The sequence below is a fragment of the Fistularia commersonii genome, chromosome 7, assembly GCF_037954325.1.
Source record: "Fistularia commersonii isolate RoL2024-O1a breed Wild chromosome 7, RoL_Fcom_v1.0, whole genome shotgun sequence".
Classification (NCBI taxonomy): domain Eukaryota; kingdom Metazoa; phylum Chordata; class Actinopteri; order Syngnathiformes; family Fistulariidae; genus Fistularia; species Fistularia commersonii.
Genome location: NC_141290.1, coordinates 1,369,254 through 1,394,791, shown reverse-complemented (window position 1 = coordinate 1,394,791; position 25,538 = coordinate 1,369,254). Strand labels below are relative to the sequence as shown.

The 25,538-nt window shown below is 38.8% G+C and overlaps 1 protein-coding gene across 3 annotated transcripts in view; it reads left to right on the top strand.

Moving 5' to 3' along the window:
- lingo1a (leucine rich repeat and Ig domain containing 1a) overlaps positions 1 to 25,538 on the top strand; it is a 195,304-nt gene that overhangs the window by 150,584 nt on the left and 19,182 nt on the right. Inside the window, exon 1 of one of the 3 annotated variants that reach the window (XM_086149065.1) lies at positions 10,208 to 10,261. The exons of the other annotated variants lie outside the window; for them this stretch is intronic. The gene's annotated coding sequence lies outside the window, so the exon portion shown is untranslated. Of the gene's footprint in view, positions 1 to 10,207; positions 10,262 to 25,538 lie in introns of those variants that run through there. 3 annotated transcript variants of the gene reach the window in all.

The following is a 25,538-nucleotide window of genomic DNA, read 5'->3' as shown; positions in this document are numbered from 1 at the left end:
TTTGCCGCGGGAAGAACCCTGTTCGCCGTTAGCCGTTAGCCTTGAGCTAACGGAAGAGCTCTGACGTCTTCATCCATTGTTGCAACTGTTTTTAGCAATGATATTGGTTAAAAATGGTTGGGGTTGTGGCTTACGAGGTCCACCAATCAGCAAGCACCTACGTCACGCCACGTTCTAGGACCTGAGGTCCACGTTCCTGGTTCCAACACGGTTCCCGAAAAGGTTTTAGGACCTGGAAATAAAGAGTGTGTTCTCGGTCAATCCACATCCCTTCCTCGTAGCTATTTGGTCAATTAAATGAAATAACAGTTTGTCATTTTCCGAAGATGCTAATTGTTTGACGACTCAGTGAAATGGTCTCATATTGTTCGATTGATATGAATATTGAGTTGTTACATTTCCAAACATAAGATCTGTCTCATTGTTGCGCATTCTGGCTTTTCTTCAGATTATTATTTTTTAAGCTTTGGCCAGAAGGTGCTGATTTCCTGGTGGTTTTTTACTATTTTTTTTGTCTTTTTGCTGATATTTTAGTATTCTTTTTGCTGATATCCAGGTAAGTCCCTGCTTCGCCTTTTAAATTTATAATGCTTTCTGGGGTTTTGTGCTCGGGGGCCTCATGCATTCATAATCCCTGTTTTTTTTTTTTACATCCACTGCCATTGTTAAGTAAATATTCATAAAAAAGAAGTATAATTGTATGTTTATACCTGTACCTATACCTATACGTATGCAGTTTTTGTTTCAAATACATAGAGACATTTATACATGTAAGTATATATACATGCACACATATGTGTGTATATTTACGTACCTTAAATATATATATTTTCTAATTTTTATTTTATATTGTCCAAAAATGATATAGTATATAAATGAATACATGCATAGATATTAAATCTAGTCATTATGTGGATATTATGTATTTTTATATACTTTAAATGAACAAATCATTATACATATATATGATGATCGTTAGATGGATAAAATGGTGTTATGTTTCAAATGCATGAATCGAAATATATATATATGGATGCATACGTGTGCTCACATAAATATATTTATATATTTATGAAACAATGGCATATAAATATACATATATATGAGTGTCAATAGATAGATAGATAGAGAGAGAGAGAGATGGTCAACTAGCTGCTTAGCTAGCTAGCCAGATAGATAGTGGACTAGCAACTTAGCTGGGTAACCAGCTAGCTAGCTAGATAGATAATGGGCTACCTAGCTAAGTCGCTATCTAGATAGATAGATAGATAGATAGATAGATAGATAGATAGATAGATAGATAGATAGATAGTCAACTAGCTACTTAGCTAGCTAGCCAGATAGATAGTGGACTAGCTACTTAGCTAGCTAGCCAGATAGATAGATAGTGGACTAGCAACTTAGCTAGGTATCAAGCTAGCTAGATCGCTAGCTAGCTAGATAGCTGGCTACCTAGCTAAGTCGCTATTTAGATAGATAGATAGATAGATAGATAGATAGATAGATAGATAGATAGATAGATAGATAGATAGATAGATAGATAGATAGATAGACAGATAGAGAGAGAGAGAGAGAGAGAGAGATGGTCAACTAGCTCCTTAGCTAGTTAGCCAGATATATAGATAGATAGTGGACTAGCGACTTAGCTAGGTTACAAGCAAGCTAGCAAGCCAGATAGCTGGCTACCTAGCTAAGTCGCTATTTAGATAGATAGATAGATAGATAGATAGATAGATAGATAGATAGATAGATAGATAGATAGATAGATAGATAGATAGACAGATAGAGAGAGAGAGAGAGAGAGAGAGATGGTCAACTAGCTCCTTAGCTAGTTAGCCAGATATATAGATAGATAGTGGACTAGCGACTTAGCTAGGTTACAAGCAAGCTAGCAAGCCAGATAGCTGGCTACCTAGCTAAGTCGCTATCTAGATAGATAGATAGATAGATAGATAGATAGATAGATAGTCAACTAGCTACTTAGCTAGCTAGCCAAATAGATAGTGGACCAGCTACTTAGCTAAATAGATAAATAGATAGATACTTAACAATCGCATTTTTTTTTTTTTTCCTTTTGGCTTTTCAGGCGTTGCCACAGCAATTCAACTTTCTCCATCTAACCTAATTCTCTGTAACCTCCTCTCTCACACCAACATGCGCCCACATATTCATGTTTAAATCATACATATGTCTTGATCGCTGTAGATCGATGAGCCGGACGGTGTGAACTTACCTGAGTAGCCTGAGTTCCTGTCGATGTTGCCCATGTGGTCGATCCATGTGTTATTTGCTCGCCGTGCACTCAACATTATGCCGGCGATACATTTCATATTTCTTTCCTCAGCCTGTATCATTTCAGAGTGAGATAAAGGACACAGGCCATTCCCTGGAAAGCTTGTATTTCAGTCAGAGTTTGCACGAATACATGAATAACGCAGTGTACCAGGTGAGCGGCTATCGCGGCTAAAGCTAGCACGTCTTTGTGTTTTCAAGAAATTGCCATCGGATCCGGCGTCCCCGGCTCAATTTCCGCCGGCTGTTCACTTCGGGGTCGATTCGAATTCCGTTTTCGCCACGGAGGCAGGTTGTACGTTCCCGGCGACGAAATTTCGCTCGGGCTAAAGGAGAAAACGAATTAAACTTGAGTGGGATCTCCCGTTTTCCAACACGAGGAGTTCGTCAAAAGGCACACGAGCGGAAATGAAACCGCTGATGCGAGGACGAGGGGGGGCTCGTTGAAACGCTAAAGAGCATCACCACCGCTGCAAAGCCACTATTTAAAAAAGGGATGCGTTCACTCGTTCATCATGTGCAGCGCTAACGCCGCGCTCAGGCTCGATGGAGACGCTTTCCAACATTCACCCTCTCATTCACGCGTCAGAAAGACCTTGAATATTTCCAGCTGCGTGAATGAGAGGAGGAATGGTTACATGTTTAAATACAACATGGGAATGAGAGGAGGAATGGTTGCATGTTTATATCAACATGTGAATGAGAGGGTGAATGGTCATATGTTCAAATACATGTTAATGAGAGGGTGAACGGTTGCATGTTTATATCAACATGTGAATGAGAGGGTGAATGGTCATATGTTCAAATACATGTTAATGAGAGGGTGAATGGTTGCATGTTTATATACATGTGAATTGCCGTGTGTTTGTATTAACATGTGAATGAGAGGGTGAATAGTCGTATGTTTAAATGCATGTGAATGTGGGGGTGAATGGTTACATGTTTATATCAACATGTGAATGAGAGGGTGAATGGTCGCGTGTTCTTATCAACATGGGAATGACAGGGTGAATGGTCATATGTTTAAATACATGTTAATGACAGGGTAAATAGTCGTATGTTTAAATACATGTGAATGTGGGGGTGAATGGTTACATGTTTAAAAACATGTGAATGAGTAGGGGAAAAGGTTACATGTTTATATACAACATGTGAATTAGAGGATGAATGGTTGCATGTTTAAATACATGTGAATGGCTGTGTGTTTGTATCAACATGTGAATGAGAGGGTAAATAGTCGTAGGTTTAAATACATGTGAATGTGGGGGTGAATGGTTGCATGTTTAAAAACATGTGAATGAGAGGGTGAACGGTTGCATGTTTATACAAAACATGTGAATGAGAGGGTGAACGGTTGCATGTTTAAATACATGTGAATGAGAGGGTGAATGGTTGCATGTTTGTATCAACATACAAATGAGAGGGTGAATGGTTACATGTTTTCATACAACATGTGAATGAGAGGAGGAACAGTTGCATGTTTATATACAACACGTAAATGAGAGGGTGAATGGTCATATGTTTAAATACATGTTAATGAGAGGGTGAACGGTTGCATGTTTGTATCAACATGTGAATGAGAGGGTGAATCATTCTAGTTGACAGGGTGAACAGTCTCTATAGTCTCTGTATGTAACACGTGAATGAGTGAGTGAATGATTTTGTGTCTCTATGATGACAAATGAATGAATGCATGGGTGTTTTCGTGTCTCTGCATGATGTATGAATGAATGAATGTACGGTTGCACGGATTCCCTGATGTGTAAGTGAATGAATGAGCGAACGGTCGACTGCTTTTACATGACGTGTGAATGACAGGGTGATTATTTGACTCCTCAATGAATGAGTGAATGTTTGTCCGTCTCGAAATGTGAACACTTGTTTTTCAGGATACAACGTGTGAATGAGAGGGTGAAGATGTTTTATCACTTCCACTTAAAGTGCACGGTAAACTAACAAACTATTGAGTTTAAAACGCACGCAGATACAACGGACCGGTACTGAGGTGAAAGGATGACAGATTTAACACTTGAAATACATAAACTTATGTCATTTGAACTTAAATATTGTGAGTAGCAGCAGAGTTTTCTGTACCGTCATTGAGTCACAGCACACAATAGCAAACTGAGAAAATGAGATGTATTTAACGGCATAAAAGTCAGTCTATAATTCATAATGCAATAGCAGCAGGATGGATATCACTCTGCAAAAATAGCAATATATGTTTCATATATTTGCCTGGGATTTGCAATGAATGAATGAACGAAGTGGCGCTCGGATGACGCGCCGGACGGCCTCCGCCGTTGCCTTGTTTTCTTGTTTCGGTTGCGTTGTGTTTGTTTGTTCATAAATGAAAAAAGAAATTGATCTATAAAAAAATCCCCCCCCAGCTTGCATGTTTCGCGCAGCCCCAGAATTATATGGTAAATAAATCCGCTTCCGCAGCAACAAACTAATGACGCACAAAAAACACAAACAAAAGAGATATTAAATTAGTATTATTATTATTATAGTTATTATCAATCATTTTTATTATGAGTAGGAATTTATTAATAATATGATAATAAATATACTAAATAAGTGTAATAATATTATATTGTTATATTATTTTATTATTATATATAATATCATATAATATTAACGATTACCATTGTTATCATTGTTATTATTATTATTATTATTATTATTATTAGTAGTAGTAGTAGTATTGTTACTGTTATTATTATGATTCATGATAATAATAGTAATAATAATTATGTTATATTTAAAATATTTTTCGACAGTGTTATTAATATGATGAAGACAATATATAGATTTTTTTAAGGATAGATACATCTATGTAATATTTTAATCAATAAATTAGCTAATCATATTAATATTATGATTAATTATTCATATTGTATTAATTATTAACAATGTAAAACCTATTTGAATATTTAATTGAAATACATATCAATTATTTATATTGACATTTTAATTATTAAAATTTCTCCATCTAACTACATTTTAATTTTATGTATGTAATTCTATTTTTTATCATTAGTTGTAGTTTTATTGATGTAATTGATGAGATAATAATAATGATAATTTCTTAATTGTTCAAACATGTTTTTAGTTTAATAAACCAGTAACATGACAGGATGCTTGCTAACCTCACAATTCCTTTTCTGCATGATCTGCGCTGTTAGCAAGATCCAATTAAAATTCCCATTTTACCTCACAGGTGGAAAAAAAAAAAAATAAGAAAAATTAAAAAAAAAAAAAAAAATGCAAAGGGAATGATATAGCTAATGGCATTTTTTAATTTTATTTCATTTTTCTTATTTTTTATTTTCCGCAGTCCAGCGTATTTCTGTGACAGACATCCTTCAAGTGTGCGTGCCGGGGGGTCGAGGCGCTCGGCAGAGCAAATTATTTATTGATAGCGTGCTTTCAAAGCCTGCGGCATGGCCGCGTATCCATTGTTACCCACGTTGTTGTTTGCGGCTTCTTTTTTTTTTTTTTTTTTTTTAATATAAAAACAGGACGTGAACTCGCCATGTCCCTCTCCTGACACGAATCCCGTCGGGTCTCGTTCCTTCTTATTTTCATCTCGTCTCCTGCAGGTCCCATTCATCTCGCGTCGCCGCGACGCATTAAATCACCGATGCTAACGCGGCGGATAATGGTCGGTTCATCTCGTCGAGCACGGAGATGATGAACGTCTGCGAAACTAATATTTTCCAGACGTTAATTCTCCCCCCAAAAAGTTTATTGTTTAATGTCACAGCCGGTGCGTAATGTAACGGCGTTGAGAAAAACAAAAAAAAAAGGCGTTGCGAAGACGGCTGCTTTTTCAATCATCTGACGTTTTTCCTTTTTTTTTTCTCCATTGGATTGCTAAAACAACTGTGCTAAACGCAGTAGAAATAAACAAAAAATTTGATTGATATGACTTACGTCCAATGGTGTGAGTGATAACGGGGGGCTTGACCTGTGAAAAGACTTGGCTATGAGCTAAGCTAGGAGGCTAACATTATAATGCTTAACTTCGGCTAGGAGGCTAACATGCTAACATTATAATACCAAAGTTGGGAGAGGCTGCTCGGTGAGTGATAACAGAGTACTTGACCTGTGAAAAGATTTAGCTATCAGCTAAGCCAGGAGGCTAACATTATGATGCTTAACTTGGGCTAGGAGGCTAACATGCTAACATTATGATGCATGAGTTGAAAGATGCTACTCAATCAGTGATAACAGAGGCCTTGACCTTTGAAAAGACTTGGCTATTAGCTAAACTAAGAGGCTAACATTATGATGCTTAACTTGGGCTACGATGCTAACATGCTAACATGATAATGCCAAAGTGGCCAGATGCTACTCGGTGAGTGATAACAGAGTACTTGACCTGTGAAGGGACTGAGCTATCAGCTAATCCGATGCTTTTGTTCTGTTTAGCGTCATTGCACCTGTTTTGGTTAACAGCAAAGACTTGATTTTGCAGCTAAGCTAGTAGGCTAACATTATGATGCCAAAGTCGTGAGATGCTACTCGGTGAGTGATAACAAAGGACTTGACTTGTGAAAAGACTTAGCTATCAGCTAAGCTACGAGGCTAACATTATGATGCTTAACTTGGGCTAGGAAGCTAACATGCTGAACGTTTATGCTGCAAGCGTGACTGAACTGGCTAAAATTAGCAAGAAGAATAAAAGATTTTTCTGAATTTTTTAATGATGAGACGATGATAATGACGCCATACTTAGCAAATTGTTTAGCAGCAAGACAAAATCCAAGTAAAAAAAAATATAAATAAATACAATTCCAAAAAATAAAAAAAATAAATAAAAAAACTCCGTAAAGTATTATATAATCTGTATTTTTTAAAACTATAAAAATGAGCCAACCATTTTTATTATAATAATTTGCCATTATATTTATCTACTTTCATTTTTTTTCCTCTCATGCGTTTATTGGAATTTACATTAATTTATCTGGTGGTTTAAATCATTTTTATCTGCGTCGCTCTCCACGGTACATCACCGGATTGTTTATGTAAAGTCTTGATCGGCGTGTTTTTTCCGTGGCGTTTATTTAATTTCCCGCGTCCGTCCTTTTGGTCGCCCGCTGACGTGTTTATGGCGTTTACCCAGTTTTTCGTCGGGCTAATCCGACAACGCCGTCGACGACGCTCAGAACTCAAGGCGTCTCGCGAGCTAACGCCGATGACATTCACATGTAGCCGCGCCGCCTGAAAGGCTTAATTTGCTCTGAGGGTCTGTGTAGAAAAAAAAAAAAAAAGATAAATAAATAAAAAGCTCACAGACAGAAGAAGGAGATAGACGCTGGAATTTAACAGAACCGGCGCATCGAAATGTCACCGAGATACAGCGGTTATTTCATTCTGCTAACCGCGCGGCGATGCTAAAGCTTCTGTTTTTCTTGTGGCTCCTATCAAACCGAAGGTTTAAGGTTAGAAGGATAATTCTCTTTAGGAAGAGGTTACGTTCGGCGACTGGACGTTAAAACGTCCGATAATTTCCGGTAATTAGAGATCAACCCTGAACGCTTCGCTTCCGTTTGATCGTTAGCGAGGTGATCGCGTCGTAACGCTGATTAAAATCGAGCAAAATTGGATGTCCAATGATTAGCAGTTTGAAAAATGTGGCCGTATATTATGTCAATATGTAGGTTTTTGTAGCCTGCCTGGTAAAATCTGCAAAAAACACGGCTACATTCGGAGACTTTCCCGCCCTTCCTCGAACCAGGACACGATTTTTCACTTCGAACCGGCTTTGAGATCCGATACGCACAATTAGCATCTTATTTTAGCAAAACAGCACCGGTATTAGCAAAGCAAACATGGTTGCTGGCACATACGTATACTGGTATTAATCATTAAAAAAATAATAATAATAATGATAATATTACAAATAATAATTATTATCATTATTAATAATTATTTATAAATAACAAATATTTATTATAATTATTAATATTAACATTATTATAACACTTATAATAATGATAATAATCGTAAGAAGAAAATAAATAAAAATAACAAAAATAATAATAACTATTATTCGTATTGTTATCAGTTGATAATAATACCTATTCTTCTTATTTTCATCTTATTATTATCATCATTTTTATAATAATAATATTAGTAATAATAAATGTTAATATTTTGATTATCATAATTGCTATCATCATCATCATTGTAATCATAATAATAACGTTAGCAATGTTTAGTGTATAACGGCTAAATGAGGGGGTGAATGGTTGTTTGTGTCAAGAGGCAGACTTGATATTATTATTATTGTTATTATTATTATTATTATTATTATTATTATTATTATTATTATTATATTATATTATCATTGTCGTCATCGTTATAGTCGCATTGTTGTTGTTACTTTATTTATGTAGCTTATCATCCCTATGTATAATAATCATCACAGTGGCTAAACATAGACATACCATTCACCCTATTGTTATTATTATTATTATTATTATTATTTAATGATAAATTACAATTGAGCATTAAAATAATTGAGATAGACTTGTCTGCAGATAAAACAGCAGCACAAGAAAGAAGATCCAGGCAGCAGCTGTCGAGAGGTAGATGTGATTAGATTTATAATAAATAAACATAAATCATTTATTTACATTTATTTGTACGGAACTGAGATTTTTCTACTGGTCTTATACATCTATTTTTCCTAATTTTACTTTCTGTTCCGTATAGAAAAGACACAAACCCTTGGGCTCTTTTTTTTTTCATTTTTATTGTCAAATAAAACCACATTGACGCAAACACACACACACACACACACACACACACACACACAACAAAACAGATGATTGCGTGAAATATTAACTTCCTGCAACCTCTGATGTTTAAATCACACGCGGACAATGGATCACATACCAACCACACACTCCAGTGTACGCATATGTGAGTGTGTGTGTGTGTGCGTGTGTGTGTGTGTATGCGCGTGCACCTTGCTTCTGCAGAAGCCACAGTGCCACCAGGCCTCCAGAAGAGGAAGTGCTCCTCTGCTGGACGTCTTCTGGTCGCTCCCGCCCTCCATCAGACCCAACATATGATTTCTTTATTTACCATCAGCTTGTTGATGCCGCAACAGCGACGTCATGTGACAGATTGTTGTTGTTTTTTTTTTTTTTTTTTTTTTTTTTTTTTTTTGCGGGGATTATTTTAATATATTTCCTGCGCGTGCACGCACATCCCAAGCGGAGCGGGTTAAGTCTGTGCGTGGGAAAAAAAAAAAAAAAAATTAAAATTAAAAAAAAAAAAAAAAAAAAGAAAGAAAGAAAGTGTGCGCGTATCACACCTCTTCCACGCACGTGCACGCGCACCCGTTGCAGGACACCGGGCGTGGAGTGGGTGGGGGGGGGGGGGGCGTTGCGCCCCTCCCTCCGCAGCGTGACGACAGCCAGTCACAGTGTGGAGCGCGAAGGCGGCGTGGGGGTGGAGGTGGTGGTGGTGTTGGGGGGGGGAAGGTTGGTGCGTGGAGAGAGAGAGAGAGCGAGAGACTGCGCCAGGGCTCACGCACGAACCGCCACGCATTGGAGAAACACGCTGCGTGGGAGCCGATCGTCTCCTTCTTGCCTCTCTTTCTCCCCCCTGCGCTCATTATCGGACAGCTCCGTGGACGCGCCGGGAGAGTTCCGTTACCGGGAGAGGAATTTGCCCCGCGTGTCCGTGTGCGTGCGTGTCACCCGCTCCACGGCGGAAGGAGAAGAAATAAAAAGATCACATTCCTGTACGTCGTGGGAGAAACTCCACCGGGACTCGGATGGTTTGCTGTCCTTTTTTTTGAAAGTGGTCTTTGAACGCCTCATTGCGGGGCGATGGACTTGAGATAGTGCGTCTGATTTTTTGCGGGTGGGAGTTGCTGCGGGAGTGGGTGGGTGGGTGGGTGGGGGGGATGCGTGAGGATGCTCGGCAGCAGTGAAGGCGACCGCAGGTGAGTAGCCCACGGGGGGGGGGGGGGGGGGGGAGTTTTAAGGTAAAGAAATAAGAAATGTGTGTGTTTCCGTGGCTCTGGTGCGTTCAGGGTCACCTGGGAGAAAATACAATTACAATTTTTTTTTTTTTTATTTTGTAAAAGATCGGAAAAATTTAAATTAAAATTATGGTGCAAGTCCGCAACGTCCACCGTCCCCCCGTCCCCCCCACGCAGGTAAAAAAAACCCGCATCTCCCCGCGAACATGAACGCAACGTGTAGATTTGCGTTATCGATGCACATTTTCGCCGTGCCATCTCTTCCCCCCCCCTTCCTTCTCCTCCTCCGCCTTCTTCCACCCCTATCCGCGTGCGTGTGCGCGCGAACGACCCCCCCTGTGCTTTTTTGGGGTGCGGGGAAGTGTGTGTGTGTGTGTGTGTGTGTGTGTTGGAGAGGGGGGGAGCTATTAATCAAATTTAATTGTCTCCGCGAATTTGATTGCGGGGATCTGTGTGTGTGTGTGTGTGTGTGTGTGTGCGGGATATATGTAAGGTGTGTGTGTGTGTGTGTGTGTGTGTGTGTGTGTGTGTGTGTGAGGGGGTGAAAATGCAAAATGTTGTCTTAATATAGTCTTTATTTTGTCGTGGGGGTTCTGAGTCTTATTGCAGTGGTCCTCATATGCCATGTTATTCATCTGCAAGATGGCTATCTGCTCCACGGGCAGCTCTGAAAAAAATGTTTTAAAAAAAAATTAAAAATAAGACATAAATAAATCCGAGAGGTTTCCGCTGAGGAGACTTTTATTTATTATTTTTTTTATTTTTCCCCCTTTTTTTTTTTTTGTTTTTTGTTTTTTGTTAATCACAATCAGACAAGAGTCCTATGTAAAGTGGATTGTGCAGATGCAAATGATAGTGTGTGTGTGTGTGTGTGTGTGTGTGTGTGTGTGTGTATGTGTGTGTGAAACTTGGTGTGCTTAGAGCTCCACACACTGTCGGTTGTTTGTCATTCAAGCTGTTTTTTTTTTTTTTTTTTTTTTTGGGTGGCCCTCCTGCCTTCCCCACCTCCACCTCCTTTCCCTTATCGCCGCCCCTACGACAACACACACCGAAAAAAGGCGGCGGCGGCGGTGGCGGCGGCGGCGGCGGCGGCGTACTGGAGGCCGTCATCGCCGCCGCCGGCCTCCGCCTGCGGGACATTCATAAAGTGCTGGAGCCATGTTGGGTTATAAATAGCCGTCGGGGCGAGGAAACGGCGGGATGCAGCCTCCTCCTGCAAGAGGCGGCAGCTTCTCCGGTGTTACGTTCCCAGATAGCGGCTACACTTCGGCGGGGTGTGGCGCCGGAGGCCGCGGGCGGAAGGGGTCGCCCCCCTCACACGCCGTTTACGTTTTTATCGTCGTCGGCGGCGGCGGCGGCCCTCGCCTTCGTCTGGCTTGAAAAGTCGAGATCCCTTGCGCTCAGCCGGGGTCCGAAGTGTGTTGGGTATCTCTTACAGGTGTATATTTTGTCACCGCTAATCAATAATTTGATGCCCGGGGAATTCAATCATGGCTTCCTTGAGATAGCGGAGTGTGTGTGTGTGTGTGTGTGTGTGTGATTGGTTTTGTCCAGATGCCCCAAGCCTTCATTAAATGCGCGAACGCCTGACCTTGGCTAGCGGGGGGAGTCAATAGGATTCGCCCCTTTGCCCTGCAATGCAACGGATAGCATCGTCCACACACACACACACACACACACACACACACATGACCCTGTGTTGACATTTTATCTTCAATTACAACAGCGTCGGCCGCTACGTGAACGACGCTAACGGAGTATCAGGTGTCGCGGGTCGGGGGCGGCGGTGCTTTTCTTCCACGGTGTCGCGTTTCAGCAACGTTTTCGGTCGTAATCCGACCGGAAGGGACGAAAAGCCGTGGCGTTTCTGAGCGGATGCTAGCACTAGCTAGCACGGCTAGCCCGTCGCTAACGCTCTAATGGGTAGCGTGTTAGCATATCTCCTAGCGACGCTTTTCACAGGTGCAAAGTTGACACCATCATTTGAGGTGTTTATTAGCTCCCAAATGTAGGGCGGCGTTGCTAGGGTAACGCTAGCAGTTTCCACCCGGGATGGCAATTATGTTGTTTATGTTTTTTGGTTTTTATTCTACCCGAGTTGTTTCCGAGGAGCCGCATGGAAACGTGAAGGATTGGCGGGTTCCCGCGGGGCGCGGCTTGATCTACCAACCATCATGACTATTAAAGCTTTTATTTGTATCCTGTTAGCTTGAACCGTGAACCTGCTGTGTTAGCTCTACCGTCAGTATTAGCATGCGATCATACTTCCCAATGCCGCTAGCTGCTAGCCCACGAATGGAACGTTGGTGATTGATGGACTCCTTGTTCTGTGGTCCTGGTGCGCCAACCAAATTGTCCGCAACTCGGACCCGCAGCAGATTAGCTATCTCGAGGCTACCCAACGGGGCGGCGTGTTGGATCCACCTGTGGCTTAGCGACGTTTACCAGGATCTGTGTTTTTACCCTGAATGAAGGTGTTTTCTGCGGAAGCCGATCCGGCCGATAAAAAACGCGGGAAGCTTTTGTGGAAATTTTCTTGTTGTGGCAACTGGACTTGTATGCCTTTAATTGAGGATGTTTCCGCCCCCATTCCAGAGGCTTCTTCGGTTCTAATAACCTGTGGGGAGTTTACCCCAATATCACCACCAGGATTTGGGTAGGTCTAGGTTAGGTTGTGTAGATGGAAAAGCCGATCCGCAGAAACTAGGTTTGAGGGGGTTGTTGTGCTAACGGGGGTGTCGTTTGTTGGAACAGAAGAACAACAAATACAGAACAAATGCGCAATGGTAGCGCTTTCTGCCAGACAGTCCCACGGTCTGAACGTAATCCAGCGGGTTCATCGGACACTATGAGTAACTAGACGTGAGGGTGTTGTTAAGTTAACCGGGGTGTCGTTCGTTGGGGAGAAAGGAGCAACTTTTGGGGACGACCTGGATCGGACTGTGAAAAGGTAAAGCTAAACAAAAGAGTGAAACCTGTTGTATCACATGGATAGAGGCTCAGGTGGATCTTTCCTGGTTGTGTTGAGGGTGCAGAAGGTCCTGGTCCGTCTTGATATCGATCCCAGTAAAATCTCCAGATCAACTTGGACTTGTATGTCTTCAAGTGACGACAAACAAGTCCATGTCTGTGGAGGTTCTCAGTCATCCAGGTCACGGTGAATTCTTGTTGAAATGTTCTTGTCGTGGCAACTGGACTTGTATGTCTTCACTTGATGATGTTTCATGCGAACTCATTAGCATACCCCCCCCCCCCCGCAGATCAACTCTTCCATTCACACAACAAGCCACTGTAACCTGGGCCCGCCCACAACCCCGGAAACTCCCCACAGGTCATTAGAACTGAAGGAGTTTCTGGAATGAGGGTTGAAATGTCTTCAAGTGAAGACATACAAGTCCATGTCTTTGGAGGTTCTCAGTCATCCAGGTCATGGTGAATCTTGTCTCGGCAACTGGACTTGTATTTCTTGTCAAAATCTTCTTGTCTTGCCAACTGGACTTGTATGTCTTCACTTGATGATGTTTCATGCTAACTCATTAGCATACCCCCCCCCCCCCCCGCAGATCAACTCTTCCATTCACACAACAAGCCACCATCACCTAGACCTGCCCAAAACCCAGCAGTTATATTGGGAAACTCCCCACAGGTCATTAGAAGTGAAGATATCTCTCAGGTGAGAGCTGAAACATCTTCAAGTGAAGACATACAAGTCCAGTTACCACGACAAGAAGATTTCCACAAGACTCAACCGACGTGATTTCGGAAACTGGAGAGACTCCATCCAGACCGCCCACCTCGGGATCATCAATCAGAAATTTTGTAGGCTAAAAAAAACCCAGTTTGTAAATGTAAATGCGGCCGAAACATCCGCAAGTGAAGACATACAAGTCCAGTTACCACAACAAGACTTCCGCATGAATCCACCGCGACCTGGACCACTCAGAACCTCCGCAGACGTACGGGAAGCTTTGCTTTCATCGGGCAATCCTTTTAAAAGCCCCGCTGCCGATCTTCTCTCCCCGAAAACGCTTAATTCGGGCATCAAACGCCACCTCCGCCCCGCCCTCTTTTGTTTTGATCACAGTAAAAACCCTCTCTCCTTTCTGAAATTAAATGCTCTGCCCTCAATCCCGCGCGGATATTATATATCCGTAATTTACATCACATTGATGACAGCGGCCGCGAGTCAGCGAGAACTCTGTTCGTTTTTTTTTTTTTTATAAATATATATATCTATGCTTTGCTGCAGGTGATGAAACGCCGTGAAAAATATCCACGTTCTGTTGTGTCGGGGTTTCCTTCGGCCGGCGCAGACGCTTCTTGCGTTTTCTAATCAAAAGCAGTAATGAAAACGGGGAAGAAAGAAAGGAAGGGAGGAAAACCGCGGGCGGACGTTTCTTATTGCGCCTATATTAGTATTTGAATTAATGCTTGGAGTGAAATGTCATGGCGCCGTTGAGTCTTGTTAAAAGACGTTGTCGGAGGAGCGTCTAAATGCCACGGCTTCCTCGTAGGGTTCCTTCACCTTTAGAGGATTCCTGTTAGGAAATTGCGATTTGCCGGAGATATCGAAAAAAAAAAAAAAAAATCTGATAAAAACGAGACATTTTCTGCAGTGGTGCCTCACAGTTGAGGAGTACAAATTGGATCAAATTTTGATTTTTTTTGGTTTTCGCGCAAATATCCCAAACACTGAATCGTCTTTTTTTTTTTTTTATCCAATTTTTTTTTTTTTTTTTAATTTATCATTTTTTCACAGTTATCTAACTTTGATGATGATAATAATTATAACTATCATTATTATCTGTTGTTATTATTATTATCAGTATATTTATAATTTTTTCAATATATTTTTTTGTCCTTATAATATTCAAATATATTTATGATATTATTTTTGGTTTTCGCGCAAATACCCCAAACCACCGAAATCGACATTTTTTTTTTTAATCAATTTTTTTTAAAATTTATCATTTTTTCACAGTTATCTAACTTTGATGATGATGATAATTATAACTATCATTATTATCTTTTATCATTATTATTATCAGTATATTTATCATTTTTTTCAATATATTTTTTTGTCCTTATAATATTCAAATATACTTATGATATTATTTTTTTTTTTCGCACCAATACCCCAAACCACCGAATCGACATTTTTTTTTTTAAATCCATTTTTTTTTTTTTTTGATTTATCATTTTTTACAATTATCTAACTCTGATGATGATAATAATTGTAACTTTCATTATTATCTTTTATTATCATTATTATTATCAGTATATATATCATTTTTTATATATGTTTTTTGTCCTTATCATGTTTAAATATATTAATGATATTATTTTTGGTTTTTGCGTAAATACCCCAAACTACCGTGTTGCCTTTTTTTTTTAATTATTATTTTTTTATTTACTTTAAATTTATCATTTTTCCACAGTTACCTAACTCTGATGATGATAATAATCATAACTATCATTATTATCTTTTATTATTATCAGTATATTTATCATTTTTTAAACATGTTTTTTTTTTGTCCTTATAATATGCAAATATATTTATGATATTATTTTTGGTTTTCGCGCAAAGACCCCAAACCACTGAATCGACAATTTTTTTTTTTAAACTAATTTTCTTCATTTATTTTTAATGTATCATTTTTTTTCCACAGTTACCTTACTCTGATGATGATAATAATCATAACTATCATTATTATCTTTTATTATTATCAGTATATTTATCATTTTTTAAACATGTTTTTTTTGTCCTTATAATATGCAAATATATTTATGATATTATTTTTGGTTTTCGCGCAAAGACCCCAAACCACTGAATCGACAATTTTTTTTTAAAACTCATTTTCTTCATTTATTTTTAATGTATCATTTTTTTTCCACAGTTACCTAACTCTGATGATGATAATAATCATAACTATCATTATTAATTTATGATATTATTTTTGGTTTTCGCACCAATACCCCAAACCACCAAATGGACATTTTTTTTTTTTTTACTCATTTTTTAAATTTATTTTTAAATTATAATTTTTTCACAGTTCTCTAACGCTGATGATGATAATAATCATAACTATCAATATTATCTTTTATTATTATTATCAGTATATTTATCATTTTTTAAATATATTTTTTGTCCTTATAATATTCAAATATATTTATGATATTACTTTTTTATCCTTGCAGAGCACCGCAAATGTCGTTTGGGAGTCAAAGGTTTTGATCGGGGCGTCTAAAAAGACCTTTTCTATTGTATTTGTTTGGTTTTTAAGGAAATTATTTGAATCTGCATGAGAGAAATAGCGCCTGTGCTTTTGTGACCTTTTTATAACTTAGTGAAAAATCAAGGTGTTCATGAAGATTAGCACATCAAATGCTTTGAAATGTCAATAGCCTGCAGATGCAAGGATACTTCTTGGTGTTTGCGAACCAACCTTGACCCCGGACGGCCTTTAAATCTCGTCTTTGAATTCCTAACCATTTCATTAAGTTGCCAAAAAAAAAAAAAAAAAATGCGCCGCCAGGGTTAAAGTAACAGCCGATTATAAACTAGTCCAAGTTCTGCGGCGGATTCACCGTCGGAAAAAAAAAAAGAAAGGCGCCCACGGTGGACGAGGTCAGGGGTCAAGGGTCAGGGAGGAGCCGTTTTGCCGACTAAAGCTCCCTGGCCAGGCCTCGGGAGAGGACATTGGTATTCAAAGCGTAGAGGTTAATCAATGAGACGCCGGGATCCCTGTTGCCGGGCAGAATAAAAAAAAAAAAAAAGACGCAGATGACGACGAAGATGCTGACGAAGCCCCAGAAACCGCTCTTTAATTTGACTTAAATCAGAAAAAAACATCGTAATCAGACTCCGAATGCGGTTTCGGCGGAAGGTACAAGTTCTGCTCCGCCTGAAGACGAAGGATCTGATTGTCCCGTGAGTTTGCAGCCGGCCGTGTCGCCGTGGCGATGATTAGCATCGCGCTGGACATGGAACGGAAAGGGTATCGACTTAGCACATCTTAGCGCGCCGTGCTAAGATGCGCTAATATCATGCTAGTATGTTCCAATATGACTATCTATCGTAGCAGGTGATACCGTTCTGTCCTTGCAGAACAGAGGCGCAACGGTTAGCACAACGGTTAGCGCAATGATTAGCATTGCTGTGATGATAGCACTCGATGGCGATCGGGAAACTGTAGCGGCACTCACGACTCCTCCGTCTTCTAACTAGGAGGTGCGTCTGGGCTTAGCATGCCGTGCTACATCGTGATAATATAATGCTACTTTGTTTGACTAGCGTTCTGTCCTCGCGCTGTAGGGATACAGAACGGCACAACGATTAGCGCTTTCCGCCTCGCAGCTAGGAGGCCGCTGGTTCGAATCCGACAGTTCGAAAAGGATGCGGCGGGTTCATCGGATACTCTGAGTTAACCAGACGTGTGAGTGAAAGTTGTATATCTCGATGTGACGTTTGACCAAAGAGACCAAGACTTGTATGCTTCGTTTCGTCGCCCTGCGACGGAACGCTCGCTTCTCACCCGATGACAGCCGGGATTGGAGATCAACCGGTTCCGGAGAACGAATGAATACATGAATGAATGACTGAAATGGTGTTTCACGTCCATCACGTGCTCCCTCTCGTCCACGTGAAGCCTCGCTTTCAGGAACGAAGCTTCCTCTGAGTTCCCTAAAATCTCATTTTCTTCTCAGCGCCTTCCCTTCTATCTCAATCTCCCCACTTAACTCCCCGGCGACTGCAGCCCCTCGTTTGTTGTCGATGCCGGGGTGGTCGGGAGGAGGAGGAGGAGGAGGAGGTCGGAACATTGTAAAAGCAGAGGCGAGCGAAAGTGCAGGAAGGAAACAAGAGGTCGGATTACAGGTTATTGACCGGCCAGGACGGCATGGAGGGATGCTAGTTAGCTAGATGTGGAAGAGCGGCGCTGGCTCCGTCCTGAAATAGACGTTGAAACGGCGCCCGGGTTTACGTTCGTCGCGCTCGTGATCGAACCGTGTGGTCAACTTCCTGTGGTCGACTCACTTCCTGTTTTCCATCCATGAACCTCCGCTCTGGTCTTCCACCAGAACAACTTTTAACACCCAAAGAGACATTTGGACCCGGTTTTCTCGGAAAAGAAAACACTGGGAGCCGCAATTACTTTTTGACGTTTAAAATAAAGGTACCGCTGTATATATTGCTTTTTATTACCTTTAGACTTTGGATAAACAAAGTGTGTTGCTTCTGAAATTCACAACGTATTACAGAGAAAATTAAATTTTATTTATGTAATGAACCCATTTTGGGCTTTCAGAGCGTGTCGTGGAGTTTTATCTGAATTTTAAAAATAAATCGGGAAAAAAATCACTCGGTAAACAATAAGAAATAAATATTTGCAAAATATCTTCATAAATATTTATTTTACCTGATTTATGGGACTTCTGCTCCTGAACTTCTGCGCACAGCATCTGCAAACCGGGACTTTACCGCGAGTGTGACGTTATTTTGAGCATAAAATATAATTTTACATATTTTTTAAAATTTTAAGTATTTTTAATATTTTTTTTATATATTTTAATAATAATTTTATTTAATATTTCAAGATCACAATAATCTTCCAACTTAGAACTAAAAGTAAAAAAAAAAAGTAATTAACACAAATGAAATACGCTTCAATTAAATATTTATACTTTATTTTTCCAAGCCGCTCGGAGCCGCAGTGTAAAGTTGAAAGATCCAGACCTTCTGCCCGTAATTCAACTCCAAACTTCACCTCCAGAACATCTGCTGTCCTTCTGATGGACTCGTCCTTCCCTTTTCTCCAACCGATGCTCCTCCGACGCCTCCTTCTTCTCACCGCAGATCATCACATCATCTGCAAACAGTCGGAGTTTGCAATCGAGGTCCAGCTCATTTGTAGATCTTCCTTCTCCAGGATGGAGAAGCAGTTCCAGCGGGAGGTTCTTCACCGGCCAGCGATCATCCGGTTTGGGAAAAAGCAATGCATGAATCTTCTCCGGCGTCGGCGTGGAGTCCGAAGGTGATGGATTTCTCCTTCTGGGGCGGAGAAGGGAAACGTGGACGGCTTGATGGGAAGGAGGAGGTTGATAGAAGAAGCGGGTCGTGATCAAAGGTGAGAAGATGGAAGGAGGTTCGGCCTCCAGGAGGATCCAGGAGGACGGAAGAAGCCACAGAAGTGCAAAGTAGCTCAAGAACCTGCGAGGATTCAGCCGGAGGAAGAAGAAGAAGAAGAAGAAGAAGGAGGAGTGGAGGTGGAGAAGAAGGAGGAGGAGGAGGAACAAGAAGATGAGGAGGTGAAGGTGGAAGATGAAGAGGAAGAAGGAGAGAGGAGGAGGTGAAGGTGGTTGAGGAAGAAGAGATGGATGAGGAGGAGGAGGAAGAAGAAGTGGAGGAGTTAGAGAAAGGAGGGGTGGAGGAAGAAGAAGAAGTGGAGGTGGAGAAGGTGGAGGAGGATGAGGAGAAGGAGGAGGGCGAGAGGAGGTGGGGATGGTGGTTGAGGAAGAAGAAGAAAAGGAAAAGTAGGAAGAAGAGGTGGATGAGGAGAAGGTGGAGGAGAAGAAGGAGGAAGAAGAAGATGATGTGAAGGTGGAAAAGGTGGAGGAAAAGGAGGACCAAGGGGTGGAAGAGGAGATATTGGAGGAAGGAGAGATGGATGAGGAGAAGGTGGAGGAGGTGGAAAAGGGGGAAGGAAGATGAGGAGATGGAGGAGGAAGATGGAGAGAGGAGGAAAAGGAGGAGGGGAAACCAGGAGGAAGAAGGGGTGAAGCTGGAAGACCAGGAGAAGGAGATGATGGAGGTTGAGGAAGAAGAGGAGGATGAGGAAAAGTAAGAGGAAGAGGTGAAGGAAGGAAGACAAGGAGATGCAGGAGGAAGAAGAGATGGATGAAGAGAAGGTGGAGGAACAAGAGGATGAGGGAAAGGAAGAAGAAGAGGAGGAGATGGAGGTGGAAGAAGAAGAAGAAGAAGAGAAGGATGAGGAAAAGGTGGAGGATGGAAGACAAGGAGATGTTTGAGGAGGAAGAGGAGGATGAGGAGATGGAAAGGGAGGAAGAACAAGAGGTGGAGGAGAAGAAGGAGGTGAAGGTGGTTGAGGAGGAAGAAGAAGAAGTAGAGGAGGAAAAGGTGGAGGAGGAGGAGATGTTTGAGGAAGAAGAGGAGGATGAGGAGAAGGTGGAGGTGAAGGTCTAAGTGTCCCATCATTGCTGGAGTCCAGAGAGTCTCAGTGTTCAAACGTCTCTGAGGGACAGAAAAGGTCTCAGTGTTTCTGAGAAGCTTCGACCTTCTCGTCGTCTGGAGGCTCCGAAACCTCCTGGTTCGGCGATAATGAACCAAAAAAAAAAAAAAACATAATAATCTATCCACGCTTATATATATCAAATATATAAAATAAATATAAATGATCAATTATAATAAATGATTTATCTTATTTTTTTGCTTTTAAAAATGTTACCAAAAAATCTGAAAAAGAAATATAAAAAAAAAAAAAAAACACATACATGCTGTATATATCTAATTGTCTATCCTCATATATGTTTATATATATATATATATATACAAAAATACAGAAAAATATTTTTTAATTTTATTTTAAATAATCAAAAAATATAACTTATATTGAATGGATTTGACATGTATGCTTGTAAAAAAATTCCCCCAAAAAATAAAAAGACATTATTTTTAAAAAATTCAAACATACATATAATGCATCTATCTATCTATCTATCTATCTATCTATCTATCTATCTATCTATCTATCTATCTATCTATCTATCTATCTATCTATCTATCTATCAACTAGCTAGCTAGCTAAGCTAGCTAAATAGCGGATTCACTATCTATCTATCTATCTATCTATCTATCTATCTATCTATCTATCTATCTATCTATCTATCTATCTATCTATCTATCTATCTATCTATCTATCTATCTATCTATCTATCTATTAGTTAGCTAGTTAGCTAAGCTAGCTAAATAGAGGGTTCACTATCTATCTATCTATCTTTAGTTTCTTGTATATATATATATATAGGCTATATATATATATATGTATAAAAATAATGATTTTTTTATTTTAAATATTTAAAAAATATAAAATATCAATTTCAATGAATTAATTTAATATGTGTGCTTGTAATCATTTTACAGAAAACTAAAAAATAGAAACACACATAATTACTGCATCTTTCTATCTATCCAGCTATCTTTCCATTCTCATATATATGATTTATATATTTTTAATTAAAAAAACTAAAAATCTATCTATCTATCTATCTATCTATCTATCTATCTATCTATCTATCTATCTATCTATCTATCTATCTATCTATCTATCTATCTATCTATCTATCCTCATAAATTTACAAAACATAATTCTTTATTCATTTTAAATATATAAAAAATATATATATATAATATAATTTATAATGAATAGATGTAATAATTTATGCTTGTAAAAGGTGACAAAAAATAAATCAAATTAAAACCATTTATACACATTAAAAACACAGTTATATCTTATTTTTATTCATATATATATATATATATATATATGTATTACACTGACATTGAAAGGCGTCAAAGAACCGCGAGTAGAAATCCAAGGAATCGGAGTCTGAATCCACAGAAGTGTATTTTTCCCGACGGCGTCTCGGTTCCCGCAAACCTCCGACGTTCAGAGAACGATGTGTTTGCCGTCATTTGGCTCGACTCGCCGTGATGAGATGTTTCTAATAAGTAGGTCAGCGAAAACAGGAAGGGAAGCTCTGCATGTTTGCACAGACCAGCGTTTCGCGGCGAAGGATCGCCGTCCTTTGAGCGACGAAATGAAATTGATGATTGAAATGTTTAATTTTTTTTGTTTTTTTTTATTTCAAATTTCAAATGATTATTTTAATGTACATGCATTGTTTTGTATTTAATCGTCCATACGATATAGAACAAAAGGACAAAATAAGGAGTTTCTAAATTCAGTATTAATTGAAAATATTTATTGATATATTCAAAAAAAAAAAAAAATTTTAATGAAATTTCTGATCAATGAGTGTTTTTTTTTTATATTTTTCAAAATTACCTTTGCATGAGGGAGTGAATGTTTGCTTTTTATTTAAATCACCTTTAAATGACAGAGCAAACTTGTATTTTTTTAATTACCTTTAAATGACAGAGTGAATTTGTATTGTTCTTTGAATGAGAGGATGAATGTTTGTATGTTTATATGACTGATAAATGAGAATTAATTTTTGTATTGTTTTAATTTACCTTTGAATGAGAGGGTGAATGGTTTTACTAGTTGTTTGAACAAGAGAGTGAATTTGTATTTTCCTTAATTCCCTTTGAATGAATGTTTGTATGTTTATATGATGTGGAAAGGAGAGTGAATTTTTGTACTTTTTTAAAATTACCTTTAAATGACAGAGTGAATTTGTATTTTTTTAATTAACTTTAAATGACGGAGTGAATATGTGCTTTTTTTAAATTACCTTTAAATGACAGAGGGAATTTTTTTTTAATTACCTTTGAATGACAGAGTGAATTCGAATTTTTTAAATTACCTTGAAATGATAGAGTAAATTTGTATTTTCTGAAATAACCTTTAAATGACAGCGTGAATTAGTTTTTTTTTAATTACCTTTAAATGACAACGTGAATTAGTTTTTTTTTAAATAACCTTTAAATGCCTGAGTGAATTTGTATTTTTTTAAATCACCTTTAAATGACTGAATGAATTTGAATATTTTTTTAAATTACCTTTATATGACAGAGTGAATTTGTGTTTTTTTAAATAAACTTTGTATGACAGAGTGAATTCGAATTTTTTAAATTACCTTGAATGTATTTTCTGAAATTACCTTTTAATGACAGAGTGAATTAGTTTTTTTTAATTACCTTTAAATGACAGTGATTTTTTATTTTTTTAATCACCTTTGAATGACAGAGTGAATTTGTATTTTTTTAATTAACTTTAAATGACTGAATGAATTTTAATATTTTTTAAATTACCTTTATATAACAGAGTGAATTTGTATTTTTCTAAAATATCTTTAAATGACAGAGTGAATTAGTTTCTTTTTTAATTACCTTTAAATGACAGCTCGAATTAGTTTTTTTTTTAATTACCTTTATATGACAGAGTGAATTTGTATTTTTCTAAAATACCCTTAAATGATAGAGTGAATTCGTTTTTTTTAAATTACCTTTATATGACAGAGTGAATTTGTATTTTCTAAAATACATTTAAATGACAGAGTGAATTAGTTTTTTTTTAAATTACCTTTAAATGACAGAGTGAATTAGTTTTTTTTAAAATTACCTTTAAATGACAGCGTGAATTAGCTTTTTTTTAAATGACCTTTAAATGACAGCGTGAATTAGTTTTTTTTAAAATTACCTTTAAATGAAAGAGTGAATTTGTTTTTTTCTATATTCCCTTGAATGTTTGTATGTCTATAGAAGGTGGAAAATGAGAGAGTGAACGATTGTATTTCTCTAAATGACCCTTAAATGAGCGGGTGAACATTGATCTTTTTATAATGTAACTAAGAGGGTGAATATTGATCTTTTTATGATATAAATGAGAGGATGAACATCTGATCGTCTCCACCGGCGTCCCTGAAGGATTGAAGAAACATCACACCGTCCTGTTTTAGCCGCGAAGCTAATCCGAATCCCAATCGCTAACATTCGCCCGAAACCGCGGCGCCCGTCGGATTAGCGGAAGCTAACGCTTTCGGGTTCCTTCCCTCCCTTCCATCCCTCTCTTTTTCGGGAGCGAAGAACCCGAGATACGAACCAGGAGGATCCAAGGACGGCTTAGACGAGCAATTTTGCTTTTAATTGCTTGAACCTCCCACGAGTGCCGTTGCTTTAAGTACTCCGAAAAATAAATAAACTAATAAAACCTCCTTGTTTTCCTTCCTCGTAATCTTCGATTGTATGAAGGTCAGCGTTTTTTTTTTTTATTTTATTTTTCTAATCTCCTTACGACGGGGGGGGGGGGATGGTGAGCAGGTATTTCGCTCGCCGAAACGCCGAAACAATCCTCGTCCGGGTCGGTGAGAGCGAGCTGTCCTTTCCGTGGCCGCCGCCGCCGCCGCCGCCGCGACTTAGCCGACCGTCTTATACGGCGGCCATTGTTTTTTTTTTTTTTTCTTTTTTTTTTAGCCCTCATTTCCCAGTCTATATCAATAGTGTCATTATGTGGGGTTTTATCTGCTAATTAAGGCTTCATCTTTCTGGGCGATCTCTCAGCGGACATGGATTAAGCCCCTTCCTCCTCCTCCTCCTCCTCCTCCCGCCGCCGCCGCCGCCTCTTCGCCGGTTCCACGCCGGGTCTGCCAGGGCTTCGCTCTGCAGACCAGGAGGAGGAGGAGGAGCTCCTGTTGGTCCAAAATCTCTGGTTGAGTCTCGATAATCCATGCAGGAGGTTCCTAGGAGGAATAACTTTACCAGGACTAGGAAGAACTAGTGAAGAACATGAAGAACTAGTGAATAATATTGTCATTATATATGACATTTGGATGAACTAGTGAACGGGTCGATGTGGAATAACGACCCGTGAATGAACGAGTAATAGCTTGAACGTCTCTGTGACCTTGAATGAGTGAACGGTTGCTCGTCGTTATATATGACATTTGGATGAACGAGTGAGTGTTTATGTAACTAAATATGACATTTGTATGAATGAGTGAATATAATTATCACTATATATGACATTTGGATGAACGAGTGAATATTCATGTCATTATATATGACATTTTAATGAAGGAGTGAATATTTATGTCATAATATATGACATTTGGATGAACGAGTGAATATTTATGTCATTATATATATGACATTTGGATGAACGAGTGAGTGTTTATGTAACTAAATATGACATTTGTATGAATGAGTGAATATTATTATCACTATATATGACATTTGGATGAACGAGTGAATATTCATGTCATTATATATGACATTTTAATGAATGAGTGAATATTTATGTCATAATATATGACATTTGGATGACTAAGTGTTTATGTCGTTATATATGACATTTGGATGAACGAGTGAATATTTATGTCATTATATATGACATTTTAATGAATGAGTGAATGTTTATATCACTATATATGACATTTTTATGAATGAGTGAATAGTATTATAACTATATATGATATTTGGATTAATGAGTGAATATTTCTGTCACAATATATGACATTTGGATGACAAAGTGAGTGTTTA